Genomic DNA, 21,205 nt, shown 5'->3' with positions numbered 1-21,205 from the left:
AGTGTGGATGCTTAAAGCTGAAGCTGTATGCAAAAAGTAGCTGAAAAAGCTGAAAAGTTGCAGAAATTGTAAAAACTTTGCAGAAGCAAAAGAACTTTGCTAAAATGGAATAACTTAGCAGAACTGCAATATCTTAGAGGAAACATAATACTTGGCAGAAATACAATAGCATAGCAGAATTTAGCAGAAATATTGTAACTTACCAGAAACATGATAACTTCTCAAAAATACAAGAATTTAGGAGAAATAGTATAAGATAACAGAAAGAATATATTTAGCCAAAAATACTTAAACATTACAGAAACACTATGATTTAGAAAAATAGTACAACAGAGCAGAAATATTGTGATTTACCAGAGACACTGTGATGAACTATGAATATTGTAATTTTAAATTAAGACTATGTTTTAGCACAAATATTATAATTTGGCAGAAATACTATAATTTAGCAGAAATAGTATATTAAGCACAAATCCTATAAAAAGCAGAAATGGTATGATTAAGCATAAATACTACATTTAGTAGAAATACTTTGTTTTAGCACAAATCCCATAAAAAGCAGAAATACTGTACTATGATTTAGTAGAAAGACTATAATTAATCAGAAATACTAAATTTAGCAGAAATACTATATTAAGCACAAATCCTATGAAAAGCAGAAATAGTATGATTAAGCATAAATACTACATTTAGCAGAAATACTATATTAAGCACAAATCTTATAAAAAGCAGAAATACTATATTAAGCACAAATCCTATAAAAGCAGAAATAGTATATTAAGCACAAATCTTATAAAATAGCAGAAATAGTGTGATTTAGCACAATAGTAATAAGTTAAACAGAAAAATTGGAAAAGCAAAATGGACAGCTGAAAAAATGCTGAACATGCTGAGGTTCCCTCAAATATACTTGTTAAATGACAAAAATCAGCAAAAAAAATTATGACTGCCACACAATTACAAATATGTACACATGAGGAAACACACATGCACAGAGAGACACACACACAAGATCCAATTCAGTCAACCAGTCTAAATATATTGAATTTGAATCTTACAATGGGATCATCCCATTAAAAGGCTTTCTCTCTCTCTCTCTCTCTGTCACACACACACACACAAACACACACACACACACACACACACACACACACAGGGAGAGAGAAGTAAGTTTCTAGGTCAGCCTGGGAGCTGGTGAATTTGAATCCACCAATCAGAGAGGCTGTGCACTTTTCCCCACCAAAACAGGTGCATCTGTTTACACACGCAGCAGCACAGAGAGACACAGGATTTTTGCAGTCTATTTCTCATAGTGACGACTCCCCTCAAACAAATGACCGTAATTTCCTAACCGTAGGGGCTAGAACGGTCATTCTTACACCGTTTTGTTCAGAAGAGATGGGGGAATCTTCAAGTGTTGACAATTTAATATTAAAATATGAATTTTTAGAGATATATGACATGGATGACTTGTTGACTTAGAAGCCACGAATTCCCCAATATGCAAATATGAATGCCTGAGACCACATATGTGATTGGCTGGCTGGGAAGCCGTGCAGGCCCTGATTTGTGGATTTGAATTCCTCAGCCCTCAGATATGATTGGCTGGCTTAGAAGCCACGAAGGCCCCAATATGCAAATTTGAATGCCTCAGGACACTTATTTGATTGGCTGGGAAACTGTGCAGGCCCTGATTTGAAAATTTGAATGTCTCAGTCCTCACAGAGGATTGGCTGCCTGGGGACCTGGCAGAAATATATAGAAATACTATTATTAAGCATAAATACTACATTTAATAGAAATACTATGTTTTAGCACAAATACTATAAAAAGAAGAAAAACTATAATTTAGCAGAAATACTATATTAAGCACAAATCCTATAAAAAGCAGAAATACTATAATTTAGAACAAATAGTATAAAAAGCAGAAATACTATAATTTAGCAGAAATACTATGTTAGGCACAAATCCTATAAAAAGCAGAAATACTATAATTTAGCAGAAATACTATGTTAGGCACAAATCCTATAAAAAGCAGAAATACTATAATTTAGCAGAAATACTATATTAGGCATAAATCCTATGAAAAGCAGAAATAGTATGATTTAGCAGAAATACTGTATTTAGCACAAGTACCGAAAAGTACCAGAAATACTATGATTTAGCAGAATAGTAATAACTTATTGAAACACAAATGCACAGAGGGACACACAAACACAGGCTCTAATCCAGTCAACCAGTCTAACTATGTTCAATTTAAATCCTACAATGACATGCTGCCAAATAAGGGCAGGGTCCTCTCTCTCCCACTAAACACACACACACACACACACACACACACACACACACACACACACACACACACACACACACACAGGGAGAGAGGACTAAGTTTCTAGGTCAGCCTGGGAGCTGCTGAATTTGAATCCACCAATCAGAGAGGCTGTTTACGTTTTCCCGCCAAAACAGGTGCATCTTTTTACACACGCAGCACAGAGACATAGACCTGCTTCTTTCAGTTTATTTCACATAGTGAGGATTCCCCTCAAACAAATGACCATAATTTCCTAACCATAGGGGCTAGAGCGGTCATTCTTACACCGTTTTGTTCAGAAGAGATGGGGGAATCTTCAAGTGTTGACAATTTATCATTAAAATATGAATTTTTAGAGATATATGACATGGATGACTTGTTGACTTAGAAGCCACGAATTCCCCAATATGCAAATTTGAATACCTGGAGCCCACATACATGATTGGCTGGCTGGGAAGCTGTGCAGGCCCTGATTTGTGGATTTGAATTCCTCAGCCCTCAGATATGATTGGCTGGCTTAGAAGCCATGAAGGCCCCAATATGCAAATTTGAATGCCTCAGGACACATATATGATTGGCTGGCAAACCGTGCAGGCCCTGATTTGAAAATTTGAATGTCTAAGTCCTCACAGAGGATTGGCTGCCTGGGGACCTGGCAGAAATATATAGAAATACTATGATTAAGCATAAATACTACATTTAGTAGAAATACTATGTTTTAGCACAAATACTATAAAAAGCAGAAATACTATAATTTAGCAGAAATACTATATTAAGCACAAATCTTATAAAAAGCAGAAATAGGATGATTAAGCATAAACACTACATTTAGCAGAAATACTATGTTTGAGCAAAAATCCTATAAAAAGCAGAAATACTATATTAGGCACAAATCCCATAAAAAGCAGAAATAGTATGATTAAGCATAAATACTACATTTAGTAGAAATACTATGTTTTAGCACAAACAGTATAAAAAGCAGAAATATTGTAATTTAGCAGAAATACTATATTAGGCACAAATCTTATAAAATAGCAGAAATAGTATTATTTAGCACAATAGTAATAAGTTAAACAGAAAAATTGGAAAAGCAAAATGGACAGCTGAAAAAATGCTGAACATGCTGAGGGTCCCTCAAATATACTTGTTAAATGAAAAAATCAGCAAAAAAATGCACAGGGAGAGAGAAGTAAGTTTCTAGGTCAGCCTGGGAGCTGCTGAATTTGAATCCACCAATCAGAGAGCCTGTGTACTTTTTCCCGCCAAAACATGTGCCTCTTTTTACACACGCAGCACAGAGAGGCACAGGATTATTGCAGCCTATTTCTCATAGTGAGGACTCCCCTCAAACAAATGACCATAATTTCCAAACCGTAGGGGCTAGAGCGGTCATTCTTACACCGTTTTGTTCAGAAGAGATGGGGGAATCTTCCAGTGTTTACAATTTATCATTAAAATATGAATTATTAAAGATATTTGACTTGTAATGCACCATAACTGAGTAGAGCGAAGCAAAAACTGCCTTGACTTGCCCTCAAACAACGCTTTCTAACTCGAAATCTATTTGGAGTATCGATATCATTCTTTCACCGTAAGAGACAGCAGGCTTTGGTGAACAATCATGGAAATTTTCAGGTCTCTGTGGAAATCCAACAAAAAGTTATGACGAGAGAAAAAAGTGGTTCATTTCCACAGTTTGAAATCTGAAGAAATCTGAGCGAAGGACGAATTTCCTACCCTCAAACAAGTCCAACTCATTTCAGAACGGTAATAGGTGAGAAAGAAATTCTTGAATTGTGAGCGTCAGGGGTGTCTGAAGATATTCGGGGACAAGCCTCATGTCTTAACTTTGCTTCGTTAAGGAGATATGACGATTCGAATATGCCTCTCATTACAGAAATCCAGCGGTGATTTTGAACAAGCTCTCCATTCACTTTATATGGAGAGTTTTCTGACCTTGTGTTAGTCTGAGGAGATTTGCAAAAATTCTATAAATCCCACAACAATGATGGTGACATTTTCTGAAAGCCAGCAAAAATACCTACGTTTTGATGTATAATTTGTGGAAGTTGAGTGAAAATTGAGCAAGTAGCAGGAAGTTGTTCGGACATGAAGTGAAAATTGCAAAACCTTCAGTGGCACACTGGAAGCCAAGAGCATAGCAACCATAACAACACATGTATTTTGTGAAAAATCACAATTTTGCAACTCAAAACTTTAAGAGGCATAAAAGTAAAACAGTAAAAGATTTGAAAAAGCTGAATCATACCTGAATAGCCCAATAATTTGTGAACATTTTAAAGTTTGAATGGTTGTTCTAGGTGAAAATATGAGGAAGTAGTTAAGTTTCAAAAACAAGCAAATTTTAGCAGAATTGCTGAAGTTTCCCATTCATTTCAATGGGACAAATTAAAGGAAAAAAGCTTAATATTTTAAAAAGTATAATAGTTAAAAATAGCAAAAGTCATAGCGCACATTAGCAGAAATAGCAGAATAGTTTAAAATTTGAACGGTGAAAATCGGCTGAAAATTGTGGAAGTAGTTAAGTGCCAAAAAGTGTACGGAAGCAACTAGAATAATAATAAAGAACTAGAAAAATTTGCATTTCCTGCGAAAATGCAGTGTGGATGCTTAAAGCTGAAGCTGTATGCAAAAAGTAGCTGAAAAAGCTGAAAAGTTGCAGAAATTGTAAAAACTTTGCAGAAGCAAAAGAAGTTTGCTAAAATGGAATAACTTAGCAGAACTGCAATATCTTAGAAGAAACATAATACTTGGCAGAAATACAATAGCATAGCAGAATTTAGCAGAAATATTGTAACTTACCAGAAACATGATAACTTCTCAAAAATACAAGAATTTAGGAGAAATAGTATAAGATAACAGAAAGAATATATTTAGCCAAAAATACTTAAACATTACAGAAACACTATGATTTAGAAAAATAGTACAACAGAGCAGAAATATTGTGATTTACCAGAGACACTGTGATGAACTATGAATATTGTAATTTTAAATTGAGACTATGTTTTAGCACAAATATTATAATTTGGCAGAAATACTATAATTTAGCAGAAATACTATATTAAGCACAAATCCTATAAAAAGCAGAAATGGTATGATTAAGCACAAATACTACATTTAGTAGAAATACTTTGTTTTAGCACAAATCCCATAAAAAGCAGAAATACTGTACTATGATTTAGTAGAAAAACTATAATTAATCAGAAATACTAAATTTAGCAGAAATACTATATTAAGCACAAATACTATGAAAAGCAGAAATAGTATGATTAAGCATAAATACTACATTTAGCAGAAATACTATATTAAGCACAAATCCTATAAAAGCAGAAATAGTATATTAAGCACAAATCTTATAAAATAGCAGAAATAGTATGATTTAGCACAATAGTAATAAGTTAAACAGAAAAATTGGAAAAGCAAAATGGACAGCTGAAAAAATGCTGAACATGCTGAGGGTCCCTCAAATATACTTGTTAAATGACAAAAATCTGCAAAAAAATTTATTACAGCCACACAATCACAAATATGTACACATGAGGAAACACACATGCACAGAGAGACCCACACACAAGATCCAATTCAGTCAACCAGTCTAAATATATTGAATTTAAATCTTAGAATGAGATCATCCCATTAAAGGCCTTTCTCTCTCTCTCTTTCTCTCTCTCTCTCTCTCTCTCTCTCTCTCTCTCTGTCACACACACACACACACACACACACACACACACACACACACACACACACAGGGAGAGAGAAGTAAGTTTCTAGGTCAGCCTGGGAGCTGGTGAATTTGAATCCACCAATCAGAGAGGCTGTGCACTTTTCCCCACCAAAACAGGTGCATCTGTTTACACACGCAGCAGCACAGAGAGACACAGGATTTTTGCAGTCTATTTCTCATAGTGACGACTCCCCTCAAACAAATGACCGTAATTTCCTAACCGTAGGGGCTAGAACGGTCATTCTTACACCGTTTTGTTCAGAAGAGATGGGGGAATCTTCAAGTGTTGACAATTTAATATTAAAATATGAATTTTTAGAGATATATGACATGGATGACTTGTTGACTTAGAAGCCACGAATTCCCCAATATGCAAATTTGAATGCCTGAGACCACATATGTGATTGGCTGGCTGGGAAGCCGTGCAGGCCCTGATTTGTGGATTTGAATTCCTCAGCCCTTAGATATGATTGGCTGGCTTAGAAGCCACGAAGGCCCCAATATGCAAATTTGAATGCCTCAGGACACTTCTTTGATTGGCTGGGAAACTGTGCAGGCCCTGATTTGAAAATTTGAATGTCTCAGTCCTCACAGAGGATTGGCTGCCTGGGGACCTGGCAGAAATATATAGAAATACTATTATTAAGCATAAATACTACATTTAGTAGAAATACTATGTTTTAGCACAAATACTATAAAAAGAAGAAAAACTAATTTAGCAGAAATACTATATTAAGCACAAATCCTATAAAAAGCAGAAATACTATAATTTAGAACAAATAGTATAAAAAGCAGAAATACTATAATTTAGCAGAAATACTATGTTAGGCACAAATCCTATAAAAAGCAGAAATACTATAATTTAGCAGAAATACTATGTTAGGCACAAATCTTATAAAAAGCAGAAATACTATAATTTAGCAGAAATACTATATTAGGCATAAATCCTATGAAAAGCAGAAATAGTATGATTTAGCAGAAATACTGTATTTAGCACAAGTACCGAAAAGTACCAGAAATACTATGATTTAGCAGAATAGTAATAACTTATTGAAACACAAATGCACAGAGGGACACACAAACACAGGCTCTAATCCAGTCAACCAGTCTAACTATGTTCAATTTAAATCCTACAATGACATGCTGCCAAATAAGGGCAGGGTCCTCTCTCTCCCACTAAACACACACACACACACACACACACACACACACACACACACACACAGGGAGAGAGGACTAAGTTTCTAGGTCAGCCTGGGAGCTGCTGAATTTGAATCCACCAATCAGAGAGGCTGTTTACGTTTTCCCGCCAAAACATTTGCATCTTTTTACACACGCAGCACAGAGACATAGACCTGCTTCTTTCAGTTTATTTCACATAGTGAGGATTCCCCTCAAACAAATGACCATAATTTCCTAACCATAGGGGCTAGAGCGGTCATTCTTACACCGTTTTGTTCAGAAGAGATGGGGGAATCTTCAAGTGTTGACAATTTATCATTAAAATATGAATTTTTAGAGATATATGACATGGATGACTTGTTGACTTAGAAGCCACGAATTCCCCAATATGCAAATTTGAATACCTGGAGCCCACATACATGATTGGCTGGCTGGGAAGCTGTGCAGGCCCTGATTTGTGGATTTGAATTCCTCAGCCCTCAGATATGATTGGCTGGCTTAGAAGCCATGAAGGCCCCAATATGCAAATTTGAATGCCTCAGGACACATATATGATTGGCTGGGAAACCGTGCAGGCCCTGATTTGAAAATTTGAATGTCTAAGTCCTCACAGAGGATTGGCTGCCTGGGGACCTGGCAGAAATATATAGAAATACTATGATTAAGCATAAATACTACATTTAGTAGAAATACTATGTTTTAGCACAAATACTATAAAAAGCAGAAATACTATAATTTAGCAGAAATACTATATTAGGCACAAATCCTATAAAAAGCAGAAATAGGATGATTAAGCATAAACACTACATTTAGTAGAAATATTATGTTTGAGCGAAAATCCTATAAAAAGCAGAAATACTATATTAGGCACAAATAGTATAAAAAGCAGAAATACTATAATTTAGCAGAAATACTATGTTTGGCACAAATCCTATAAAAATAATAAATACTATAATTTAGCAGAAATACTATATTAGGCACAAATCCCATAAAAAGCAGAAATAGTATGATTAAGCATAAATACTACATTTAGTAGAAATACTATGTTTTAGCACAAATAGTATAAAAAGCAGAAATATTGTAATTTAGCAGAAATACTATATTAGGCACAAATCTTATAAAATAGCAGAAATAGTATTATTTAGCACAATAGTAATAAGTTAAACAGAAAAATTGGAAAAGCAAAATGGACAGCTGAAAAAATGCTGAACATGCTGAGGGTCCCTCAAATATACTTGTTAAATGAAAAAATCAGCAAAAAAATGCACAGGGAGAGAGAAGTAAGTTTCTAGGTCAGCCTGGGAGCTGCTGAATTTGAATCCACCAATCAGAGAGCCTGTGTACTTTTTCCCGCCAAAACATGTGCCTCTTTTTACACACGCAGCACAGAGAGGCACAGGATTATTGCAGCCTATTTCTCATAGTGAGGACTCCCCTCAAACAAATGACCATAATTTCCAAACCGTAGGGGCTAGAGCGGTCATTCTTACACCGTTTTGTTCAGAAGAGATGGGGGAATCTTCCAGTGTTTACAATTTATCATTAAAATATGAATTATTAAAGATATTTGACTTCTAATGCACCATAACTGAGTAGAGCGAAGCAAAAACTGCCTTGACTTGCCCTCAAACAACGCTTTGTGACTTGAAATCTATTTGGAGTATCGATATCATTCTTTCACCGTAAGAGACAGCAGGCTTTGGTGAACAGTCATGGAAATTTTCAGGTCTCTGTGGAAATCCAACAAAAAGTTATGACGAGAGAAAAAAGTGCTTCATTTCCACAGTTTGAAATCTGAAGAAATCTGAGCGAAGGACGAATTTCCTACCCTCAAACAAGTCCAACTCATTTCAGAACGGTAATAGGTGAGAAAGAAATTCTTGAATTGTGAGTGTCAGGGGTGTCTGAAGATATTCGGGGACAAGCCTCATGTCTTAACTTTGCTTCGTTAAGGAGATATGACGATTCGAATATGCCTCTCATTACAGAAATCCAGCGGTGATTTTGAACAAGCTCTCCATTGACTTTATATGGAGAGTTTTCTGACATTGTGTTGGTCTGAGGAGATTTGCGAAAATTCTATAAATCCCACAACAATGATAGTGACATTTCCTGAAAGCCAGCAAAAATACCTACGTTTTGATGTATAATTTGTGGAAGTTGAGTGAAAATTGAGCAAGTAGCAAACAGTTGTTCGGACATGAAGAGAAGACTGCAAAACCTTCAGTGACACACTGGAAGCCAAGAGCATAGCAACCATAACAACGCATGTATTTTGTGAAAAATCACAATTTTGCAACTCAAAACTTTAAGAGGCATAAAAGTAAAACAGTAGAAGATTTGAAAAAGCTGAATCATACCTGAATAGCCCAATAATTTGTGAACATTTTAAAATTTGAATGGTTGTTCTAGGTGAAAATATGAGGAAGTAGTTAAGTTTCAAAAACAAGCAAATTTTAGCAGAATTGCAGAAGTTTCCCATTCATTTCAATGGGACAAATTAAAGGAAAAAAGCTTAATATTTTAAAAAGTATAATAGCAAAAAATACCAAAAGTCATAGCGCACATTAGCAGAAATAGCAGAATAGTTTAAAATTTGAACGGTGAAAATCGGCTGAAAATTGTGGAAGTAGTTAAGTGCCAAAAAGTGTACGGAAGCAACTAGAATAATAAAGAATAAAGAGAAACAGGAACTCAATAGTGTGGATGCTTAAAGCATCCACACAATAAAGAGAAACAGGAACTCAATAGTGTGGATGCTTAAGCATCCACACAATAATAACTAGAAAAATTTGCATTTCCTGCGAAAATGCAGTGTGGATGCTTAAAGCTGAAGCTGTATGCAAAAAGTAGCTGAAAAAGCTGAAAAGTTGCAGAAATTGTAAAAACTTTGCAGAAGCAAAAGAACTTTGCTAAAATGTAATAACTTAGCAGAACTGCAATCACTTAGAGGAAACTGTAAAGCTGAAGCTGTCTGCTGAAAATAGTTGAAAATAGCTGAAGAAGCTGAAGAAATCAAAGTCAGTGTTTAAAAAGTTGCTGAAATTTTAATAACTTTGCAGAACAATATCAAGTTAAGAAAAATGTAATAACTTAGCAGAAATGCAATAATTTAGAATAACATAACTTAACATAACATAACAAACAAAAGTAGTGTAACCTAGCAGAAATAATATAATTTAGTAGAAAATTAAAAACTTGGCAGAAATATTACAACTTATCAGAACTGCTAGAAATTTGCAGAAATGTAATAATTAGGCAAAACTGTCAACAGATAACAGCTGAAAATGCTGAAGTAACCTCAAAGTTACTTGTTTAACTGTGAAAAATTACCAAAAACATTAGAAAAGGAAGAAAACGTGCCGGCAGATAAACTAATGTGGAACAAAACCAAGGTAAAATTGCGAGTTTGCACAGCTGGTGAAATCTAAAAATGGCAAAAAAACATAACAAAGGCAAGACCCACACAAACAACATTTAGGTAATAAATGCACAAGATGCTGCGGTCAGAGATTAAAACACCCAAAAATAATGTTATTGAAATGCCAAAAAGTGGCAGAAAGTTTAGAAAGTAGAAAACCAGTAGTAGAAAAGTAGAACATTCAAATATTTTTAGAAACATATGATACAAAATATTTACTCAGTTGTTTCCAATTATTACAATAATGGCATAAAGAAATAAAAATACCATTTGGGACAAATAGAAAAATATTAATAGAAAATGCAAATCAAATTGATCTAAAATCTATACAAACAATTGAAGCATCTGTTGGAATTGTGAACATATCCTTGTTTGCCATGTTTATGTTTATGGCCCTAAGATGCGCAGACACATGATAGGCTATTAACTGCAAAAATATACACATATATAGCAAGTGAGAGACAAAAATATATCCTCTGATTTGCTGGAGTTTTGTGTAAATACCATTTGGCAAGGATAAACAACATGTTCCTATGCCACATTAAAATTTTCATAAGCTTAATTTTTTCAATTAGTTTACAGTTTCCTGATTTGATGATAAATATGGTACCAATCTACAAAATACTGTCAAAATGAAGTCCACATTGTGATATATTTGAGGTGTGGAGAGTCACACAGCTGAACAATCGATTTGCATATTTAAAGAAACAAGGATCAAATAAAGAACATCGTTGTGGAATAAATTACAGTGAAAAATAATCACTGCTTTGCGTTAGAGAGTGACTTATGATGAGGTATTAATTGGCTTAACTTTACCTCTAACAGCTTTTCACATAGTGCTGTGACCAGGGTGAAATCCATCATAAAGTAACTGTAAACAGTAGAACCATTAGCATGAATGTTATGGTTCTACTCTGATCAAAACTCAAGTCAGCTGTTTGACCTGATATAAAATGATAAAGAGGAACACATATAAATGACCTTTATGAACTTTTCAAAATGACTTTATATGTCTGACCCATTATCTATATATATTACAGCAGCGGTCCCCAACCCCCGGGCCTCGGACCGGTACCGGTCCGTGAGTCGTTTGGTACCGGGCCGCGAGAGATGAGGCTCAGGTGTGAAATGTATAGTTTTCAGGGTTTTTATCGGTTTTCAGCGTTATTTTGTTATCGTTTTTATCGTTTACTTGGTTTTCCTGGGTCTTTTCACGTGTGTTATGAATAAATTTTCTTTTTTTCAGTACCGGTACTAGTTTTATTTTGTTGTATTTATCCGCGACACCTTAAAGGCCGGTCCATGAAAATATTGTCGGGCATAAACCGGTCCGTGGCGCAACAAAGGTTGGGGACTGCTGTATTAGAGCAGATGTGGAAAACCACTGTTAGACCTACTCTATACTAATGTAGTTACTGACACCCCATACTAAGGCAGGATTCATACAAACACACATTATTTATTCTCTTAAACACTTTCTTTTTTCACATTTTGAGATTGTGTAATTTCTAAAAAGAATACATGTAATGGTTCAATAGATATAGTTATTTAAATGTCCATAATAATCACATGATCATTTTTGTACATCCTACAATCCAGGATTTAGAGCTGTGTGTCTGTATGAATTCAGCTTGCTATACTTATAGACTTAGATATATTAATCCACTATTTACCCAAACAAGTTACATTGTTTGGGTAAATAGATTGGGTTTGTTCTACAAAATAATTATTCAACAATAAAAAAAAAACACAAAAAAAATCTGCACATTAATCCAGAGTTCAGTTTCATATGTCTGATATTGTTAGTTAAATCTGATGACACAAACACAGTCAATAATTCATTGCTAGTGTGACATGTGGTCCTTTTTGCCTTTGACCAATGATATGCTGGGTACTTGGACCAGTTTAGTATTTGCTGTCACAGAGGAATGTTAACCAGAAATCCAGAAGATAAAACTTAAAAAAAATATGTTAATTGCAAACATGTTTTTGCTTAGTAAAAGGATTGAAATTACATGGAAACTGTCACCTTAAAGCCTCATTGTAAATATCATCACAAACAGATGTTTTCCACACAGTTAACAAAGCTCCACCACATCCGATCAGTGCACATAAATCTAAAAGAAAACAAAAACAAATAAAAAAAATAAAATTAACACAAGGGAAGACTTTTGACTTAATAACTACGCTTAAAATAAGTGTTACCTTTGAATATTTGTGGGAAAAATCTGATGCTACCCCAAGAATACAAAGCCACACTGGAAACGATGACAGGCTTGCAGCCCTCTGTCTTCCTGGAGTCAGGTGCCTGATCAGTAGTAGTGAGTTGACAGAAGTCGGTGTCTGTAAGAGTGGCCAAACACTGATACTCTGTCCACTTGAGTAGAGTCTAAGAAGCTGGAATGCAGGCACACTGGACGAGCTTGTTCTAAAAAATACAGAAAAAGGAACATTTTATTTGTGTTAAGGCCTAAAAACTACAAATAAGTTATGCAATGAACAATGTTGAAATACCTTATAGGTGCTGCAGGCCACATAACCAGAATCCAGAGCAATCTCACACTCACATGATGGTGAGGAAAGACATGAGCTCTGCAATGAGGTTTGAATGTCTCAGTTGGGACACTGAAGAACTCAGAAGACAGCAATACCTGCACAGAGAGACAGAGTAGAAAAAGCATAGATTTGTAATCCATAATGTGAATTAAAACTCAAAAAGTGTCAACAAGTATAATCATTTGAGTGTGGAATTATTTATGCACTAAACAGGATTTTAATTAATTAATTGAATTAAAAACACTGACATTTTTTATCAAAGATAAAGAATCATACCTCTCTCTGCTCTGAGGATCACTGAGCATCTCTGACAGGAAATACAGTTTCCTCAGTAGGAGTCATCATTCATGGTCTCAGAGGTGTGTAGTGTGGCAGCATGATGATGGTCTCCAGATCAGGCAGGAGGTCAGGTGATGGGTGTGTCATCTTCTCCATTGAAGACATACTGGTATGGCAGTTCATAAAACAGCAGTCTCTGTGTGGCATGTAGTTATCTGTGCAGTCCAGCACTGATGGATCAGGTTTGGCTCAGCAGTTCATGAAGATGGTGTTAAGATGTTGTTGTTTCAGCTGAGGATGGTGAAGTTTGAAGGTTTTCCCACAAAGGAAACAGGACTGTGTGTGCCCTGTCTGAAAAAAATACATCTACAAAACATAAAGTGCTTTTAACACCACCCACCCCCCCTCCCCACCCACCCATCTCAGCCCCCAAGTGTCTATATAATGCTGGTATGGGGTGTCAGTTACTAAATCTAATTAGTGCGTCAGAAAGCGGGGGCTACACCTAAAGCCCCCGCTTTCTGATGTCTTTGTTTATTAGCAGCTTTTTCCAGCTGCTCAGAGAATTCTGACTTGGCCTTTATCCACCCAAACCCAAACCCACCCGGATAAAGGCCAAGTCAGAAAATTGATGCAGAAACTTTCCATGTACTTCTAAATCAGTTTTTATACAAATTCTGTAAGCTGTGAAAATGTTTTTCTCTACATAATGTATCATTATAGACATCTCTGGTAGCCTAAAGATAGTTTAAAACTTTTAACATTTTTTACCTGTAAAACATGATAAGCAAAACCTCATTCATCCAAAAAACATTTGATTCTACAAAATTTACTATAATCAAGAAAATATAATTGTCTGTATTTATTCATGTGACCCATAATAAATACCTGCATTTATCTGTGATTTATTTATTTACTATTTCATATTTGAAAGCATCTTGGAGGGGAAGATCTCGTTTGTTGAGATACATACGTCAGAGTAAAAAAAGTATCAAAAAAGGAGATGACAATTAACATCCATGAAAAAATGTATAAGTAGATTTAGTCATTTAAAACATGAGAATAAAAAATAAATTATGTCCGTTTAATGCAGTATATTTCAGATCTGAGGTGCATGATAACAGAAAGCAGATCTCCCGGCTCTGCATGAAGTTCAGCCATGATTTGGTGACATGATTAATAACATTGCAATAAGAAAGGGTCTTCTTACAGACAGAGTAGGGAAGACAATTTTTTCCAATGAAAAATATTTTTCATACTCTACAATCAGTAAACTCTGTAACAAACATGATCTGTAATTGTTTCAAAACTCACCAGACGACTTCATGATTGGCTCGAGGACAGGACACAAAACACAGGGTTGTGGTAACTGTAGTATGATCTCAGAACACCGGAATGGAGACATTGATCTGGCTGAGAAATAAAAATGAGGTCAAGCAGGGTGTTCTTGTCTGTAGTGGCAGAAGTGATCAGCTGTGAATACCCTCTCGACTGAAACTGCTCCAGAATCTGTTTTCTTCCACTCTGCAACTGGTTCTCATTAAAATCTCCACACACAATGATTGGGTGACAGTCCATTATTTCAAGGGAATCTAAAAGACTTACCAGGTTTTGCATGAATGGTGTCAAACTGTAGTCAGGGGGTCTGTACACAACAGCAATGAGCGCAGGGAATGGAGCCTGAACCTTCAACACTAAAAACTCAAGATCAGTGACATTATGCAGATACTGTTTTACCTGAACCTGAAAATGATTCCTCAAATACACAACAACTCCACCACCACTTCTGCTGGCCATGTGAGGAAAGTTTGTGTAGGACACATGTCTGTTGCGTTTGAACATGGTGTAGCCATCCAAATTAAGACTGTCTGCAACAAAGGAGCCTTGAAGGTGAGACTCTGTGAGACACAAAACATCTGCTAAACACATTTCATGATGACTCTTGATGTCACTGATGTGAGATGGCAAACCCTCTGTATTGTGATGGATCAGTGTAAGAGTGTCAGGTCTGCTGGCTGTTTCTCTGACCTGAAGAAGAGGCATCATTTCCTCAACGCTGGCTTGTCTCATGGTTTGGAGTGCTGCAGTTACCTCGGGATTGGAGTAAATCTTTTTCTCATCCAAGTCCTGCAAATAGAGTCCACTGAGAGACGTCACCCTGCTGAGAGCAACATAAGCCATACCTGGTTCAAAGATGTTCTTCATTGAAACTACAGCTGTCTGTGTTGTAAGACCCTGAGTTTTGTGAATTGTGCAGGCGAATGCTAGCTTTACAGGAAACTGTCTGCGTACTGCTCCTTTAAACTTCAGACTCTCCTCTGCTCTCTCAATGTAAACCAGATCATCAGATGCTGCATTAGCACTGCGGTTGTGTCTCATAGGCTGCCGGTTGTCCATTCTGAGCCCCAGTTTGATTATGTGTCCATCATTTTCAGATCTCACCACCTTTACCAGTATACCAAAAGCACCGTTGACTAAACCGTTTAGTGTGTCCAAGTTTCTGGTCAGCATGACTCGAGCTCCTTCAGCAACATTCAGAGTGTCAGGTAAATCATTTCTCCCACCTGTAAATGGTTTGTCTCTTCGTTCCATTCTGCCTGTACGTTTATCCTTCTGGAAATCGTCTGCAGTGATGATTATGATGTTTGAATGAAGCTTCTTCAGGGTATCTGTGTTATGGGATTCCACATTCTTGTTGGTGGCATAAATGTGTAAGACCTCAGTTGGACATTCTTCTGGTGCAGTCACAGCCTGTGACAACAAATCTCTGTCGCACTGAGAAAGCTCATCCGTCTTTTCTTTCACTCTAATCCTGTTCAGCATCTCTGCAAAGGCCACATCATCTTTCTGACGCATGATCTCGGTTAGAGTGATCATCTGAAAATGTTCCTGCCATAGGTCAATCTGTTCTGGATCGTAAACGCAGAGAGGTTTAGACTGTCGCACTGGTGGCAGCTGGTAAAAATCTCCAACAGCTAAAACTGACATTCCACCAAAAGGTCTCTGAGTGCCTTTGATTTGTTTCAGTCTTGCATCCACATAGGCAAAAAGGGGTTTTGAAACCATTGAAATCTCATCAATAACAATAATTTCTGCATTCATCAGCTCAGATCTGACTTCATCCAGTTGGTTACCAAGTCTTTGAATGGGTGGTTTCAGACTCCTGGGTAGTTTCAGTAGAGAATGTAATGTAGAGCCATTGATAGAGAAAGCTGCTGTCCCGGTAAATGAAGTAAGTAAAACAGTTGGATTTGATATGTCAGCTTCTTCTGCATTAGCAGGCAGTCTGCTCAGGATCTTTGATGCTTCAGAGTGAATACATTTAATCAGATGTGACTTTCCAGTTCCTGCACCACCGTTGATATAGAAGAAAAATGGATCTGGGTTCAAACCACAAACTCGCTGAATACACCAGTCTCTTATAGTATAGAACACGCAGGCCTGCTTCTGGTTCAGATTCTGATACATTACACGTACCACGGCTGGATCGACTGCAGGTTGTTCTCTGATGGCTCTGATCTCTGTTACAGCATCAGACTGACGACTGTAGTCGGGGACATTCTCCTGTTCGTTCTCATCATCAGAATGTCTCTCAGGAAGATTCTCATCACATTGCAGCCTCACAACTTCAGATTCAGGAGCAAGATTACACCATTCATCGATCACAACATCCCTATTTTGTTCAAACTCTTCCAGTGCACTCTCAATATCCTCAGAGTTCTTCTCATACTTGTCTTTATTTCTCTTCACAATCCGTTTCACAGACTCACTGTGGTCTGAACATGGAAGTCGCACAAAACCTGAGTTGTAGAAGGACTGATAGGTTTGGAAACATTGTGGTTTCAGTTCCTGCTCTGATCTGTGTGGAAGGTAAAGTCTCAACAGTCGACCATAATATTGCTCAGGATCTTTTTCCTGTGAACAGTGGTAATACCTGATTATAGCTGGTTTATCATTCTTTCGCCTTTGTACAAATCCAAGCTGGTTTAGAAGAGGAAGCACATCTTTTCCTTCATTTGGACCACTCACCAACCGGCACAGGGCAGCAAAATCAGCCAGCGACATTTCCTCATATTCTGGGGTCTCAGGTCTGCATTTGTATTTATCACTCAAACTTGTCATCCAAATATTACAGCTGTCATGTGTTGTGCTTTCCAGGAAGCTCATGGGCCGACTCATTTTTACTGGGTTATCATCTGTTGGTACAAATACAACACTGCGGGAACATTTTTTCATTTTTAGGCCACAGACTCGAGTCACACACTCCTGTGCGCTGATCTCTCTCTTTTTTGAGTAAGCCTGCATCACAGCTCTCATTTCATCACATTCATTGACGGTGTTCTTATCAGAGTTATCGATAACTGTCTTCAGGTATTCAGAGAGGCCAGATTCTTTCTTTGTTATATATTTACAGAGGTATTCTACACATGAATAGGCATTCAAAATGAATGAGACATCTAAATTAGAGTTCCAGGCTTCAAGCAGATCTGGGTTGTAATTGTTGATCCAACAGTCCTTTGGGTCACGTTTCAGAATCAGAGCTGTTTTCTTGTTTATGTTCTGGAGGCATTGTTCATACTCATTCATTGTCAAGTTGCATCGTGACAGAATCTGCTCTATGGTGAGGGAAGCAGCTTCAGGTTCCTTCAGCAGGTTCAACAAAGGTCTGAGTTTGGCTTTTGCAGCTTCAGTGTCTGAATCCTCATCCTGTCTCACAATCATTGTTCTTGTGGATGGTGGTTTTGGAAACCCAAATCTACAACCAGAGTTCACACTCTTAAAGCATGTCTTTGTGTGGTTCTTGCTGTGCTTTTGTAGTTCAGAGACTTTTTTGTGCAGTTCAGGTTGTTTTTCTGGATCAGGGAGTTGAGCTGAGATGTATCTGTCCACAAAGTCACAGACAGTTTGGTCATCATCCACATCTGCTTCTACCTTTTCTCGAATCCACAGCAACATGTGTATATGCGGACTACCTCTGTGCTGGAACTCAACTCTGTAAAAGTAATCAATGATCTCACCAAGGGGCTGTGCAGGAGAAAAAAGCAAATCTCTGAACAAAGCCTCAACACGCTTATCAAACATCCGCATGGTGGTTACTGGATTTGATCTTAGAATTTCACACTTTTCTGACCAGTCCAGGGCTTCAAAATCAACCTCTTCACCTTGCTGTCTCTTTATTGCTTGAATCACTTCAGGCCATCTCATCTCAGCAGCAGAGAAAGTGACAAAGAACTGAGGTGTTCCTATTTGACGAATCATACTGAATAAATCTTTGGTAGTTTTCTGCCAGTAAGCTGGAGTTCCTCTGAGTGGCTGCATAAATCTGATTGCATCTTTATTTCTTACCAGCTTCTCTACTTCTGTCTTACTTTGTAACATTCCCGATGTGATTTTGCGTCCATCTTTGGTCATAGTTTTACCTTTCCTTAGCTGTATTGTCATGCTGGAATTAGCCAAATGTATTTCAGTGACAAACTGTGAGAAAAACAGGTAATTTGTGTCTTTAGCAAATCTTGCATCAATGTTGAAAAGCCTTGACTTGAAGTAAGCACTTGGTGTGAGTTTAAGAAGTCTCTTTTCATCCAGTGTATTCTGACCGGTAGGAAACTGCACAGGAAATGCCATGGCTTCCAAATGAGGAGTTCTGAAGAAGCTAACAGGATTGTTTCTTTCTGCAGGAGCCACACAATATGTGTTATCAGTGAAACAGAGAATCTCTTCTGAAATGTCAACAGGCTGCAGACAACTTTCTAGAGCAAAACCTCCATTGTTCAAATCACTTTCTGGTTCATCTGGATTTTGTTCCTCTGGTTGTTCATCACAGGATTGCATATTAATAGCTTGGTCACTTTCAGACTCACTTTCGCACAAAAGGGCATCTTTTTCATAGTTGTCAATTTCCATTAAATCTGCTTCATCATAATCATCACTTCCCATGCTGGCTTCATCACTGCTGTCATCATCAGGTAACGTTGGATCACAAAGCAATGCATCATCTCTGATAATAATATCTGTGTACTGTGGATGAATTTGTTTGAGTTTACGCAGGGCTTGAATGAGTTTAGACCAGGTGACAGTCTGGAACAGCTGATGGCCTTTGTAGCACAGTCGTCTTTTCAGCTTTATCCTCATGATCTGTGATTGGCTTCTGATCCTCGGTAAACTGTCAACTGTTTGTTGGACCTCAGATGGTACACACACCACATTACCACGTATGAGTCTCTGTCTGCCCTTTGGAAGAGGAATAATCTTAGCAAATGGTATGCATTTGGCAATCAGATGTCTCTCCAGAATGTTGAGATCACACAGTTCAGCTGGAATATCCTGCAGTTCTAAACCGTTGACAGCAGCAAGTCTTGGCATGCGTCCACTTTTGAGGGAACTGTGACACGTGTGACAGATATACTCCTTTTTTCTCTCAACAGGAAAGCTGCAGTGATCATGACATGCTTCATCACACACATGAACAAATTTACCAGTTAGACACTGCTGAGCTACAATTTGGTGTTTTGAGTAATTTTCTCTTTTGCAGATTTTCACCTGATTAGGAAAAGAAGCTTTTAGACAAACAGTACAAACATAAGATGGTGCTGACTTAATGTTGGATCTGAAACGAGATATGGCCTCATTCATTAAAGTGTTCTCTGGATGACACTGTAAACTGTCAGCTGGTCGATGCATCTGACGATATTTTCTTTTTATTTTCATTGCACATCTGATATTATGCATCTGTCTAAAAGAAATACTGTTCCAATATTTTACTCTCATTCGTTCTCTCATATTGTCCTTGTGTTGCTGCTGAAATTGTCTCTCTTCTCCATAACGTTTAGTGATGTAACATTTTTTTTTCTGTCTAAATTCTACACTTTCTTTATATAGGTTAGAAACATATGACCTCATGTAAGCTTTATGTTTCTCTCTGAATCCAGCACAAGTTCTGTAATTTCTTCTTATACGTTCCTTCTGCTGTTCTTTGAATATAGGAGATTGTCTATAAGATTCTTTATATGTTTTTCTCATACGTTCCTTCTGCTTTTCTCGAAAAATGGGAGATTCTCTATATGTTCTTGTTATACGTTCCTTCTGCTTTTCTCGAAAAATGGGAGACTCTCTATATGTTCTTGTTATACGTTCCTTCTGCTTTTCTCGAAAAATGGGAGACTCTCTATATGTTCTTGTTATACGTTCCTTCTGCTTTTCTCGAAAAATGGGAGATTCTCTATATGTTCTTGTTATACGTTCCTTCTGCTTTTCTCTGAATAAAGAATCTTCTTTATACATCCTTATGACACGTTCTCTTTTTCTCTCTCTAATTTTAGCACTATCTCTATAGATTTTTCTAAAATGTTCTCTCTGTTTCTCTCTATATGTAGCATTGAGTTTACACAGATTATTTTTGTACACACTCTTCTTCTGTCTGTGATCAGGATCATGAGACTTTCTGCTAGAATCTTTTTTCTTTGCCTTAAAGCTTTCATCAAAAGCGTACATCTGTCTTTCTTTCTTTTTCTGATTTTCCCTTCTCTGTGGTAGTTTTTCTTGGACCAACAGTCGTCTCCTAATCTTTCTCCTTTGCTGTTTATTATGCTTCAACAGTTTATGTGAGAGTTCATCTGTTGTCATAGTTAAACAGGAGGCAGTGTTTAAATCATTCAGAGGAACAGAATCTTTTGTTACCTGAGTGTCTCTTACAGAAGATGCAGAGGTT

The 21,205-nt window shown here is 36.9% G+C and overlaps 1 long non-coding RNA gene across 2 annotated transcripts; it reads right to left on the bottom strand.

Annotated features, from left to right (window-relative positions):
* Window positions 1–10,234: 10,234 nt before the first annotated feature.
* On the bottom strand, window positions 10,235–13,878 carry LOC146561823 (uncharacterized). 2 transcript variants are annotated; one of them, XR_014894564.1, is made up of 4 exons: window positions 13,495–13,878; window positions 13,177–13,313; window positions 12,868–13,090; window positions 10,235–12,779 (listed from the first exon to the last, which is right to left on the bottom strand). It is a non-coding gene; the product is annotated as an uncharacterized LOC146561823 (long non-coding RNA). The 2 variants fall into 2 exon arrangements; XR_014894563.1 differs by having other exon boundaries at window positions 10,235–13,090.
* Between the last annotated feature and the right edge of the window lie 7,327 nt (window positions 13,879–21,205).

The sequence above is a fragment of the Mchenga conophoros genome, linkage group LG12 (assembly GCF_057382185.1).
Source record: "Mchenga conophoros isolate Kocher_MC1m ecotype Shallow Benthic linkage group LG12, M_conophoros_male_GT1.1, whole genome shotgun sequence".
Taxonomy (NCBI): domain Eukaryota; kingdom Metazoa; phylum Chordata; class Actinopteri; order Cichliformes; family Cichlidae; genus Mchenga; species Mchenga conophoros.
Note: the sequence above shows the minus strand (reverse complement) of the source record. Positions and strands in the feature narration are given on the sequence as shown.